Source organism: Bos taurus, chromosome 9 (assembly GCF_002263795.3).
Source record: "Bos taurus isolate L1 Dominette 01449 registration number 42190680 breed Hereford chromosome 9, ARS-UCD2.0, whole genome shotgun sequence".
Classification (NCBI taxonomy): Eukaryota; Metazoa; Chordata; class Mammalia; order Artiodactyla; family Bovidae; genus Bos; species Bos taurus.
Genome location: NC_037336.1, coordinates 68,935,659 through 68,948,260, shown reverse-complemented (window position 1 = coordinate 68,948,260; position 12,602 = coordinate 68,935,659). Strand labels below are relative to the sequence as shown.

Below are 12,602 nucleotides of genomic sequence, written 5' to 3'. Positions count from 1 at the left end.
GAAAAGTAAACGCATAGGAACAAGTAGGCAAATAACATACATGATAAAAAAAAAAAAAGTGTTTTAAGAGAAGCCTTGAGAAAGGGCTGTGAAAGTTGACAGGAGAAACTGTTTCTGACCGGCAGGTCAGGGAAGACCTCCCCCTGAAGGCAGCGGGACACTTCCTATGTGCTGAGTGTGGGGACGATTGGCACACATATTGGGCAGAGAGGAAAGAGCACGTAGGAAAACCATGGGCCAGACATCAGGATAAGCAGATCCTGCATTGTGGCTGGGGGTTGACTTCCCAGCAGGGGCTGGACAGATTGTCAAAGGCAAATGACAGGGGTACTACACGTGAGTATCTTAGTTTAGACTTTGCTCTGTTGGTCGTTTGCAAAGAAGAAGAGCATTTTTAGCACCATCCTTTATCAGTGGTGTGCAGGATTAGATTGAATGAATATTTGACTGAATGAAATATTCTGTAAAGAAATCATTATATTGGTTCAGGCAATTATTAATGGAAAAACAGAACTGGACATCTGTCTTTAAGAGTAGAATACAAAAAACCTCGAATAGCCAAAGCAATCTTGAGAAAGAAGAATGGAACTGGAGGAATCAACCTACCTGACTTCAGGCTCTACTACAAAGCCACAGTCATCAAGACAGTATGGTACTGGCACAAAGACAGAAATATAGATCAATGGAACAAAATAGAAAGCCCAGAGATAAATCCATGCACATATGGACACCTTATCTATGGCAAAGGAGGCAAGGATATACAATGGATTAAAGACAATCTCTTTAACAAGGCATGTTGGGAAAACTGGTCAACCACTTGTAAAAGAATGAAATGAGAACACTTTCTAACACCATACACAAAAATAAACTCAAAATGGATTAAAGACCTAAACATAAGACTAGAAACTATAAAACTCCTAGAGGAGAACATAGGCAAAACACTCTCCAACATAAATCACAGCAGGATCCTCTATGACCCACCTCCCAGAATATTGGAAATAAAAGCAAAAATAAACAAATGGGACCTAATTAAACTTAAAAGCTTCTGAACAACAAAGGAAACTATTAGCAAGGTGAAAAGGCAGTCTTCAGAATGGGAGAAAATAATAGCAAATGAAGCAACTGACAAACAACTAATCTCAAAAATATACAAGCAACTCCTGCAGCTCAATTCCAGAAAAATAAACGACGCAATCAAAAAATGGGCCAAAGAACTAAATAGACATTTCTCCAAAGAAGACATACAGATGGCTAACAAACACATGAAAAGATGTTCAACATCACTCATTATCAGAGAAATGCAAATCAAAATCACAATGAGGTACCATTTCACACCAGTCAGAATGGCTGCTATCCAAAAGTCTACAAGCAATAAATGCTGGAGAGGGTGTGGAGAAAAGGGAACCCTCTTACACTGTTGGTGGGAATGCAAACTAGTACAGTCACTATGGAGAACAGTGTGGAGATTCCTTAAAAAACTGGAAATAGAACTGCCTTATGACCCAGCAATCCCACTGCTGGGCATACACACCGAGGAAACCAGAAGGGAAAGAGACACGTGTACCCCAATGTTCATCGCAGCACTGTTTATAATAGCCAGGACATGGAAGCAACCTAGAGGTCCATCAGCAGATTAATGGATAAGAAAGCTGTGGTACATATACACAATGGAGTATTAATCAGCCATTAAAAAGAATACATTTGAATCAGTTCTAATGAGGTGGATGAAACTGGAGCCTAATTATACAGAGTGAAGTAAGCCAGAAGGAAAGACATAAATACAGTATACTAATGCATATATATGGAATTTAGAAAGATGGTAACGATAACCCTGTATGCGAGAGAGCAAAAGAGACACAGATGTATAGAACAGTCTTTTGGACTCTGTGGGAGAGGGTGAGGGTGGGATGATTTGGGAGAATGACATTGAAACATGTATAATATCATATATGAAACGAATCACCAGTCCAGGTTCGATGCATGATACTGGTTGGTTTGGGCTGGTACACTGGGACGACCCAGAGGGATGGTACAGGGAGGGAGGAGGGAGGAGGGTTCAGGATGGGGAACACGTGTATGTCTGTGGTGGATTCATGTTGATGTATGACAAAACCAATACAATATTGTAAAGTAATTAGCCTCCAATTAAAATAAATAAGTTTATATTAAAAAAAAAGTAGAATTGAATTAAGTTTGAAAGTAAAACCAGAAATAAGATATATGTGAAAATCCATAGTAATATTATTAGCTCACATTTACTGAGGGCCTACTCTATGCTGAGCTTTATTGAAGGACTTTACCATGTATCATTTCAGTTAGTTCTTACAGTCACTTGGATGTAGATGATGACACTGAGGCCTAAAGAGGTTGTCCCTCACCCAGTCATACCATCGATGCCTGGCAAAGCCAGAGCTGATCTTCAGTCAGTTTGACTCCACACTGCATATTGCTGTGCTCTGAGGGATTCACCATGGGAATCTTTGAAGTATAGACTCCCACCAGTGGATTGCATTGACCAAAAAATTTGTTCGAGTTTTTCCGTAAGATGTCATAGGAAAACCTGAATGAACTTTTGGCTGATTCAGTAATTGAAGCATACCTCATTTTAGAAAAATATATTTTGGACAGAATTTCTTTGAGGCTGCAGCTACAATATGTAGCTAAGTGCACAAGTAAAACTTTTATAGATTTTATCGAATAATTATGTTTAGAAATGAGGTAGAATTGATGTTGCTTTCATTTGAGAGGATATTCCACAATTGCCATGTGTAGTAATTCTTTAGGGAGAGTGACTGGAATGTGCATAAAGGCTCTAACAGAAGATTACTGTTAGCTTTGAAGAAAACCCTCATGCGAGCCTCATGAGAAAAGTGGCCTTCACACAGCATTAATGTATTCAGGCAAACCAAAAGATGCAAATTATTTGTGGAAGAGGTATTTTGCACCCTTTGACTGAAAAGGAAAAGACACTAGATTTCATTTTTCCTTCTCTGTTCAGCAGTCACACAAATATCTGTGAGAGGAGGAAACAGCAGTAGGTCAGGAAGCAGATTCCATAGATGTAGTTCTCAAGCAAAGGTCTCGGGAACACACAAAAATTATTAAAGTAGTCCAAAGAGTGTTTTATGTGAATTTTATTGATTAAAATTTGCCATTCACAAATCAAATCGTTTTCAAAATATTAAGTTAAAAATAATCACCTAGTGAAAGAAGCCTGTCTGAGAAGGTACCATGTACTGTATGATTCTGCTGCTGCTGCTAAGTCGCTTCAGTTGTGTCAGACTCTGTGCAACCCCATAGAGAGCAGCCCACCAGGCTACCCCATCCCTGGGATTCTCCAGGCAAGAACATTGGAGTGGGTTGCCATTTCCTTCTCCAATGCATGAAAGGGAAAAGTGAAAGTAAAGTCGCTCAGTCATCTCCGACTCTTAGCGACCCCATGGACTGCAGCCCACCAGGCTCCTCCGTCCATGGGATTTTCCAGGCAAGAGTACTGGAGTGGGGTGCTATTGCCTTCTCCGACTGTATGATTCTAACTATATGCCATCCTGGAAAAGGCAAAATGATTAAGACAGTAAAAAGATCTGTGGTTGCCGCTGATCTCATTAGAAGAGTCTTTAAATATAGAGAAGCTATCAAGCTCAAGGGGCCCAAAATACAGTTTTCCAAAATTATCATTTTCACATGAAAACTTGAATTTTATCATTGGTATCAAGTTCTGTCAACTGTTTTTCTTGAAGTGACAGGCTCATCTCATTTTCAAGCAAACACGTGCCAGAAATCCAATGCCAGAGTGGTTTCTGCTCACAGTTCATGCATTCATATGAATTCAGTTTCCTTCTCGACATCCGCTGCACGTTTGTATGCAGAGGGAATGTATTATGTGTACTTCCCATTTCATCACACAGAATATTAAAAAGATGTACTCTCGGGTGGAGATGTAAGAAAAAATGATATTTTTTTCCCGTTTCACCAAGGACAACCTTGAGAGAAACTGACTGGCTTGCTTTTTATTTCACTGTGAGTGCTTGGTGGTAAAGAATGCAGTGACTTTGGGTACAGTTTGGTGTCACTCCCTTGACCTGTGTTAAGATGTCGGCAGGTTTACTCACCATTGTTTCTGCATCATCAGTGGAAGTGTTCACACCGTGAAAGGGGCAAATAGTGTCTTAGGATGATTATGAAATAGCTTTGATTTTATAACCCTCTGAAAGAATCATGGTGACCCCCAAGGTCTACAGACCACACTTTGAGAACTGGCGGGTCTAAATTATAGTGATAATACAAGCATTGTAAGAATTGACTATTTCTTGGTCTAACCAAATAGATTATCTATCATACTTGTGTTTTTTGGCTCTAGGGTTTTATCGTCTTACAATGAAAATTCTGTTTTAAAATTTAAAAATGCAAATTGAGAGCCAAGGAAGACTAAAATGAAACTTTAGAAATAACTGAAATTCATAAACTATCATATTTAAAACTGTTTCACACTTGAGTACATGCACCTCATTTTTATTGAAATAGTTGCATGTACCTTACAGAAATAATTTACTCATGTTTTTAAAATCTCAGCTATATTACTGCCCTATGGTATAATAATTGAATCATTATCCTGAAAGGTTTTATATTTTCTTGCATTATTTTGTGTTATATAAAAGCCACAGTTTTGCATTTTTATTAAGACTCCCCTCTGGATGAGTGCTTTACCGCCCATCATTTAGGATGATCTTTTTAAAGTGCATATTTGCTATGTACTGAATCCATTTCTGGAGTAGAACGTGCTCAAGATTGAGGCCATGTGAACCCCCGTCTCTGGAAACTCTTAAGTTTGTGCTTTTCAGATAATTTTGTAGCACCATGCTTGACTGATTGCCCACACTCATCAGGCACACTGAGAAAGATAAATTTAAGAATTCTCTGGACCCTACATGAAGACTTAAGGTAAAGTAGGCAACCAGTGTGTATGCTTGAAAAATTGAGATGCAGAATTAGACCTGTAATCAGGTGAAAAGGCTGTATTGATCTATTCTCTCATTGCCTGATAGAGGGGGACACAGGCTAGGGAATGTGACTTAGACATGTTCACTGACATTGTATAGTCCAGGGGTGGGAAACTGAAGCAAGGAAATAGCAGTTTGGTTTTTTGTTTTTACTTGACCAAAATTCAAATACATAAAGTATAGCTCATACTTAACTGTTAGAACCACATCCAAACTCAAGGTGAATGAATGTTATGACACTGTCAAAAAGTGAAAGCGGGTTGAATTAATGCTGTAATTAATGTGTGTCAGTTTGCATTGACAACCAGAATTCTGTGTCTGTGAGGTAGTCGAAATTAAGAAAGCTTTTAAAACTTGTACAGGTTTTCATGAAGAACCATGCCTAGTTTCAGATTGATTGGGCTATGTAATAAATTATTTAGACCCCAAATGTAGTTTGCTTAAAATGGCTAAATAATATGGTATTTTTTTCCCCCCTGCTAAAAAGACAGAAAAAATTTAAATGTCAGATGCTTGTGTATTAATGGCGTTGGTGATCCCCACCTTTCCTCCTTCCCAGCTCAATAGCTGGATGTTCAGTACTTGGGAATATATTTCTCTTGTGTTTAAATGCAAAACACAATAAAAAAGGATAAACAAGGGCTTCCCTGGTGGGCTCAGTGGTAAAGAAGTCACCTGCCAGTGCAAGAGATACAGATTTGATCCCTGATCTGGGAAGATCCCACATGCCATGGAGCAGCTAAGCCCCAGTGCACCACAGCCATTGAACCTGTGCTCTAGAGCCCAGGAGTCACAAGTGCCCAAGAGCCCACACTCCACAATAAGAGGAGCCACTGCAATGAGAAGCAGCAACAAGGACCCAGCAAAAATGAATAAATAAAATTATTAAAAAGATAGATGAATGTGTAAATGAATTACTTCCTGTTCATCCGGAACAATAAGGAACTGGGATGTTCTGATACATTGAATATCTAATTAACTCAGTTACTCAATTTATAGTTTTTTAAAGAATGAGAAAAAAATATAGTGAACATTAAAATTACAATAAAAATAATTTTCTTTGATTCTGAAAGTTGTTGGGAACACTAAGAGTACATTAAGGCTGTCATTTGTAATACTTATTAACCAGAAAAAAATGGATTTATTTTACTTTCTAATGGTTTGATTGTGAATAAATGAAAGTACATGATATTTGGATTTACATGGGTAACTAATTTTATCTACATATATTTTAAGAAATGTTGAAGCTCTTTGAAACCAAGATCTCTTTGATGCAGTTTCTCCATATTCCTAGATTCTTATTTGTCTGCTAATGACTGAAGCAGACTTAATTTTAGCTTTCTTTTACAAATTAAAAATTTAATCTTTGGTGAAAACAGATTCAGTGAAATAAAGTGTCCTGGAAATGTGTGAAGGAAGTGGAGAATACAATACTACTTCTCATTCTTTATGAAGATTTCCAAGTAGTGTCAAGTCAGGGGTTCATTTTCTGTAACATAAGCTAGGCAGAGTGGAAGTTGTGTTCAACAAATGATACATGTTCACTATCAAAACAGAGTTACAAGCTCTCAAAAAAAAAAAAAAAATAGGAATAGACAAACCGCACAACTAAAGGTCACATTACGCTCTAATAAGTTTGATTGGTAGTTTTAGCTGACCCCTTTACCGCCCCCCACATTTCTGTTCATGATTACTAACCTAAAAAAAAAGAAGACTGTTTTCTCCATTGATTTTTTTTTTCCCCTGCCTAGAATTGAGCAGAAGTCCTATTGAGTAATGAAATAGCCTAGAGCAGACAGCAAGGTGGGAAACAGTGAATTCGATTAGGCAATCTGTCCTGAATAATCAAGAGGCTATACTAATATCTGTGATAAATCTAATTGGTGGGGAATTTTTTCATTAAACAAGGCAATTTTATCTAATCAAAAGAATGTACAATCTAATTGACTTTGGACCAATGCCGCTTGGAAAGGACATTAATTACTGCTCTCCACTGCCCTCTCCAATCACCTACCATTTGCGAAAAATTTCAACCAAGCTGAAATAGAAAGTGAAACAATTGCCTTCTTAAAACTCCTTTCTCTTGTAGAGACAATGCACCATCCTTACATTTTGTCTGCCTCCCTGTCCACTTCTATTTTAGCCCACTCTCCTACCTACCTGCCTCTGATAGTTGGCTTCCTCAAGACATGCTCACGTGAGACTAGTTCCGTCTGTTGGTCTCGTGCGTCCGTTGGTGCCAACTTGCGGATCTACATCCCTAATCCTATGACCTCGCCCAGGCTCCAGGCCTCTCATCCTCCCATTTTTGAGGTCCCAGATTCCACACCTGTTAGTCTCCTCTGGTGTCTGCAGTCAGATCCAAGCTCCTCCTCTTCTGGTTCCCTGACTCATACTGAAGTCATTGCAGTAGATGGACAGTTGACTGTTTTTTATTTTTTGTCTGAGTGCTGTTTCTGAATTCATTATTTTTATGTTTTATTGTATTGGCCACAAAGTACCTTTTTGGAAAAACCCAAACTAACTTTGCCACCAACCCAGTAAATCAAGCTCATACTTCTCAGTCTGTTATTAAAAAAGTAGATCTCGTGTTTTTTTCTTGCCTTTGATTACTCACCATACCAATGCTTAGCCTCCATCACTTCCATTTCTCCATTGTCCTGTCTCCCCCACCCACCCCCCACCTCATTCATTCCTGTCCTCCACCCCATAATCTGTATACTCAACTGTTATGTTGGTGCAAAAGTAATATGTGGTTTCAGGCCCTGAATTTTAAATTGTTATAACTAGGCTGAAACACATCTTTATTAATCAAAAAAGGAACCATTACAATCAACACATTTTTGCCAATGAGAAATAAGATGGTTTATTCCTATAGCATAAAAATCCATGCCTTTGGATTCTACAAACTCTTGGAAATCATTTTCGGTATCCTAGTTGTGGAAGCATTTTCCCTGCAAAAAGTTGTCAAGATACTTGAAAACGTGGTAGTCAGTTGGCAAGAGGTCAGGTGAATATGGCAGATGAGGCAGAACTTGGTAGCCCAATTCGTTCAACTTTTGAAGCACTGGTTGTGCGCTGTATGGTTGGGCATTGTAGTAGAGAAGAATTGGGCCTATTCTGTTGACCAGTGCTGGCTGCGGGCATTGCCCTTTTTGGTTCATCTCATCAATTTGCTGAGCATATTTCTCAGATGTAATGGTTTTACTAGGATTCAAAAAGCTGTAGTGGATTAGCCTGGCAGCAGACCACTAAACAATGACCATGACCTTTTTGGGGGGTGCAAGTTTGGCTTTTTGGGAAGTGCTTTGCAGCTTCTTCTCTGTCCAGCCACTGAGGTAGTAGTAGCTAGTAGTGGTATACAATCCACTTTTCATCTCATCTCACAACTGGATTGAGACATGGTTCATTGCAGTTGCACAGAATTAAGACAACACTTCAAAATGACGATTTTGTTGATTTTTGGTCAGCTCATGAGGCACCAACTTATAGAGCTTTTTCACCTTTCCAATTTGCTTCAAACGCCAAACAACTATAGAATGGTCAACGTTGAGTTCTTGGGCAACTTCTCAAGTAGTTTCCAGCATGCTTGTCAATCCTCCAGATATTTTAAGGCCCTCAAGAGCGAATCAGAGTCTCATACTTGTCTTCCAGTAAAGTACTATTTGCTATAGAACCAGGCAGATAGGAATTGTCTGGTTACTTCATTTGGAATTTAATGAATCTTACATTTTTTCCCCAAGCCTCTGTCTTTGGAATATTTAAGCCTTCTCTTTCTCTTTTATTTTCCTTCTAGAAATTCATTTTATAGACAACATTCAACTTTGTGAACCTGAAGAATTTTGACCATTCCAAGTCTTAATGCCACACCACTGCTCCAGCGAATTTATACTACGACTGGTTACAATGGCCAGAAGCCTGAAGAATTAAAATGCCAACACCAAACCTTACCTTAACAGCTCTGGTCTATACCATTCCCTTGCATTTTAATATATTGTTTTGTTTTATAACCACTTCTAAATATTATTTCTTTCCTTTTTTTTTTTTTTTCAGTTAGAGAGTTTTGTTTTTTGTTTCCTGTTTACTTTGTGTACAACTACCTGCTTTTTGTGACTCATTTTGATCAAATGATAGTGAACAAAGCCAGCCACAGCTGGTAGGTGCTGTTCACTGGAACAGGTGCTGTTGTGCGGAAAGGAGACTCTGTGACTAATTTTGATAGTGGCTTTCCTTCTTCCGGATGCTTCCCATTGGGTTCTTAGAAGTCAATATTTACAGAGTTTTCAGTTTGCGGTAAATACACTGTATGAGAAAACGTTAATGCAGATTTAAAAGTGTTTCTTACATTATGAAAATTTTCTAATGTTTTGAAAATTTCACTGGGGCTATTTTTTGATGATGAACCCTTTTGACTTTCCAGTCCTGTGACTTTTTACTTTGGAGCAGAAAGTCCAGGAATCTGCAGACTGGAGAACTACGATGAAGTTCACTGACCACGCACTGTGTTCAGAGACCCTGTCGCACCACAGTGCCGATCCTCCTCAGACACGGGCTCTTCGGCAGCATTCCAGAAACAGGAGGGGGGAGAGAGTGATTTCTTCCCTCCTACTAAAATATTCAGGCAGCTTAAAAACCTTAGTGCTTTCTTTCTTAACATGTCCAAATTTCCATACTTTCTATTATTTGAACACTTGTGTAGAACACTTGGCTTTGTATTAAACCCCCTTGTCTCCATGTAAAAACTGACCTTTTGTTTATCAAGCAGGTGTTATCTCTTTCAGATAGCGTGATGATTCACAGGTGTGAGGATGCTGGGATGGAGGAGTAGGGCCATGGTGGGGGTTTTTTTTGACAGTTGTAAGAAAGTTACACCAGTAAAGCCGATGCCAGAGACCTGATAGGGACGTATTAACTGTATTGAACATTCTTTCCTTTGCTTTGCCCCCATGTATAGTTATGATGCCAGATTAGATTTCTAGAAGCTTCAAGTTGTATTAAATGATATTTTGCTTTCTGTAATACTGTTATAAAATAAAGTTTGTTTATTCTCTAAACTTATCACTTCTCTTTTTATGAAGGTTTAAAAAAATAAGCTCGAGTCCTCCTGTCAGTCAGAGGTTCTAGTATTTTGTGGGATGTAGCATTTTTTAAATCTGTTATTCAGATATTTTATAATTTCATGCTGCTGCCAGCTTCACCAATTTCAAATGGCTAAAACAATGTCAAATGTTTGTAAATCTACTCTTTAGAATGCCCATTCCTTCTGCCTGGTTACATAATCCACCCCCAGCTTGTACAAGTTCTCCAAGGCATATTTTTGCTTGTTTTCTTTGTGTATTTTTTGTTTTGTTTCAGGAAATGTTTTAGCTGCACCGTCTAAAATCTGGTCCTCTGCTTCAGTTTTGCTTAACAGTCCACTGACCCTTAATGCATCAGGCAGAACGGGCTCCGCCAAGGGCTGCACCTGTGTCTGAGCAGGATGGTTCACTGTGAAGCTTTTGCCCAGACTCATTTTCTTTCAAATGTTAAAAGCATTATACAGCAAATGACCAACAGGGTATGGTATATTTCATTTAAAATACTCTGAAGAATGTCTGTCCCTAGTTACTTAAAGTGAGCGTGTTAAATATAATTTGCGTGGCTGTCTTCTTTGGGATCAGTTCCCACGGAATTCTCTCTCACCTTGTGAAAGATCTTTCTTGCTTTCTCTAGAATTTTTACATAAACAACTCCTCCTCTCTGGGGAAACCTGTCTCAGCAAGCCAAGCCATAGAGATATAATGGAACCAAATACGACTCTGTAAATATAATTTGCATCAGAAAGTATGTATATGTAGCATTTTTATTTAAAGCAGAGGTTGAACTTGCCAGAGTTTTTTTGAGAACCACATCCTTCTAAATTTCTAATGATAGCTACAGTGATAGGAGACTAAGTATGTCTCTGGCAGCTCCAGAAATGCCATGTTCAGTCAGGGCTCAGTTTTAGCAGGTGGCAAGGACAGAGTTTGGGGTCCCAGAGATATTCGGAATATCTGTGGGGGCTTGGTACCCAAGAAGCATCTGGGAATCATGTTGATCATGCCACCTGTGATGATGGCAGCAAGACCTTCTATTTTAGTATTTTGTGTTTCTTGCAAAATAATTCTCAGAATGTTAAAATTTCATTGTGTGAACTGAGCTTCTAAAATCCCAAGAGGTAGAATAAGAATGTAGGTCAACAGGGTTCACTGCTATGAGACATCCAGGTGCTAATTGTTTATCTTAAGTCAAAAAGCAATATAATTTGAGGGTGACAAGCAGTAATTCCTTTTAGTTATATAGGGTTTTTATGACTCTATCACATGCACCTTCCAGTGATCTTGTGTGGAACACAGGAAACAGAATAATGCATATTCCACAGGCCACAGCAGGATGGGAAATGATCTTGTTTAAAAACAGCAGAGAGCTGGTGAATTTTGGACACATCGCTGTTGTGAGTAGTTTCTGTTTCCCTTTGTGATGCGCACAGCATTCCTCACTGCATAGACCACAGTTCATGGAGTGATCATCACCAGGCCCCCAGTCATAAGGCAAACTAGCATAACTACTGCCCAGCGTGGACTTTTAAGTTTTCCCCTTACTTATGGATAAAATTGTATGATGTCTGTGAAACATCATATAATTATCTGAGAATTCAAAATAATATGGGGATAGGGAGGAGTGAGTTGTGCTTTAGGTGAAATGAGATTGGCTGTGAATTGATAATTGCTAAAGCCAGGAGGTGGTAAGTAGGGGCTGGTTATTTCATTCTGTTAAAATATTCCATGATGAAAGACTAAGAAATCCCGTAAAAGCCCCATAATTTAAAACAAGTCCAGTCATGAGAACATTGCTCTTCTGAGTATGGTGCTCTAGTCAGTTTCCAGTAGAGTCTTACACACTTGCACAGGACATGTGCATGTCCCTGCTGACACAGTGAGCATAGGCTTAACTATATTTGCAGGAGTCCACATAGGTTTGCATATGGATCCTCACATGCACCTGTTCACGTGTGTGCTGGGATCAGGCCATAGCGGGGAGTTGACCCCAAAAGAACACAGTCGGCTGACAAATCTGAGGTGTCCAACTCCTGATCCTTGGCCAGGGCCCAAAACACTGACCCTCTGAATAGTCATGATGCCAGATTGGGTTTATAGTAGCTTCAAGTTGTATAAAACGTTTTGCTTCAGAAACACAGGCTTGCAGTGCCCTATGCTGAGTAACTGAACCATGTGACTTCAATGAAGGTACTTCTCTATGAAGTGAGGGTAGTAATACATCCCACACCAGGCATATTCTCATGGTTGCTGCTACTGCTGCTGTCACTTCAGTCATGTCCGACTCTGTGTGACCCCATAGACGGAAGCCCACCAGGCTCCCCCGTCCCTGGCATTCTCCAGGCAAGAACACTGGAGTGGGTTGCCATTTCCTTTTCCAGTGCATGAAAGTGAAAGTGAAGTTGCTCAGTCGTGTCTGACCCTCAGCGACCCCGTGGACTGCAGCCTACCAGGCTCCTCCATCCATGGGATTTTCCAGGCAGGAGTACTGGAGTGGGGTGTCATTGCCTTCTCTGTGATTCTCATG

The 12,602-nt window shown here is 39.4% G+C and overlaps 1 protein-coding gene across 32 annotated transcripts in view; it reads left to right on the top strand.

Annotated features, from left to right (window-relative positions):
• Positions 1 to 10,058, top strand: part of EPB41L2 (erythrocyte membrane protein band 4.1 like 2) — a 211,015-nt gene extending 200,957 nt beyond the window's left edge. For all 32 annotated transcript variants that reach the window (XM_024996998.2, XM_024996997.2, XM_024996995.2 and 29 more), the window contains one exon: positions 8,797 to 10,058. The gene's annotated coding sequence lies outside the window, so the exon portion shown is untranslated. The remainder of the gene's footprint in view (positions 1 to 8,796) is intronic.
• The last annotated feature ends 2,544 nt before the right edge of the window (positions 10,059 to 12,602 follow it).